We start from the raw sequence: 1,693 nt of genomic DNA on the forward strand, positions 1-1,693 counted from the left end.
GTATCGTACATTACAAAATTATGTATCGTACATTACAAAACTAAGTATCGTACATTACAAAACTAAGTATCGTACATTACAAAATTATGTGTTGCACATGACAAAACTATGTACAGCACATTACAAAATTATGTATCGTACATTACAAAACTATGTACTGCACATTACAAAATTATGTATCGTACATTACAAAACTAAGTATCGTACATTACAAAACTATGTACAGCACATTACAAAACTATGTACCGCACATGACAAAACTATGTACCGCACATGACAAAACTATGTGTCGCACACTTTTGTAATGTGCAGTACATAGTTTTGTAATGTGCAGTACATAGTTTTGTAATGTGCAACACATAGTTTTGTAATGTTCTGTACATAGTTTTGTAATGTGCTGTACATAGTTTTGTAATGTGCGATACATAGTTTTGTAATGTTCTGTACATAGTTTTGTAATGTGCAACACATAGTTTTGTCATGTGTGACACAGTTTCCTCATTATATTTTTCTGATTAATAAATAAGTGTAAAAACTTGTAATGTGCAGTACATAGTTTTGTAATGTGCAGTACATAGTTTTGTAATGTACGATACATAATTTGTAATGTGCTGTACATAGTTTTGTAATGTGCTGTACATAGTTTTGTCATGTGCAACACATAGTTTTGTCGTGTGCGACACATAGTTTTGTCATGTGCGGTACATAGTTTTGTAATGTGCTGTACATAGTTTTGTAATGTACGATACTTAGTTTTGTAATGTACGATACATAATTTTGTAATGTACGATACATAATTTTGTAATGTGCTGTACATAGGAATTACAGAAAATTCAATATTAATTTTCATTTCATTTGAACCATTACATACAACCATTGCAATTGCTACATCACACAAATAGCTTACTCCTTTAGAACCACTTATATATGATAATTGAAGGTATATACTCTTTCTCGCTCACTGTCAGAATAAAGTGGAGATAATAGTAACCAGATAAATATCTCTGACTTTGTACATACCTTTCCTGACTAAACCCTGTATTAAGTAAGTTACCTAAAGAAAATAAGTCATAACACAAACAAAATCACCCATTCACTTATTCAAACCTTAGGAAATATTAACAAACTGTAACATTTCAAACATATGAATTAAATTCTTCCAAATCTGTTGCTTATTAATAACTACTTCACCAAAATCAAAAAAGTAATGGTTTTATAAAGACTGATTTATAATTTTAGTTTTGTAGCAAAAATGATATTAATATATTTTTTCTGCAAGAAACCTGCATCAAGATTATTTAGTACAAAGAATGAAGATTATTAGATTATTCTATTGTAATATTTCACTAAGTACAAAGAATGAAGATTATTAGATTATTCTATTGTAATATTTCATTTAGTACAAAGAGTGAAGATTATTAGATTATTCTATTGTAATATTTCACTAAGTACAAAGAATGAAGATTATTACATTATTCTATTGTAATATTTCATTAAGTACAAAGAGTGAAGATTATTAGATTATTCTATTGTAATATTTCATTAAGTACAAAGAGTGAAGATTATTAGATTATTCTATTGTAATATTTCATTTGAAATATTACAATAGAATAATCTTCACTCTTTGTACTTAATGAAATATTACAATAGAATAATCTTCACTCTTTGTACTTTTTAAGTACAAAGAGTGATC

The 1,693-nt window shown here is 27.5% G+C and overlaps 1 protein-coding gene across 1 annotated transcript in view; it reads right to left on the bottom strand.

Moving 5' to 3' along the window:
• LOC106472339 (venom phosphodiesterase 2-like) overlaps window positions 1-1,693 on the bottom strand; it is a 60,137-nt gene that overhangs the window by 570 nt on the left and 57,874 nt on the right. The gene's annotated exons all lie outside the window — the stretch shown is intronic.

This window comes from Limulus polyphemus, unplaced genomic scaffold (assembly GCF_000517525.1).
Source record: "Limulus polyphemus unplaced genomic scaffold, Limulus_polyphemus-2.1.2 Scaffold5257, whole genome shotgun sequence".
Classification (NCBI taxonomy): Eukaryota; Metazoa; Arthropoda; class Merostomata; order Xiphosura; family Limulidae; genus Limulus; species Limulus polyphemus.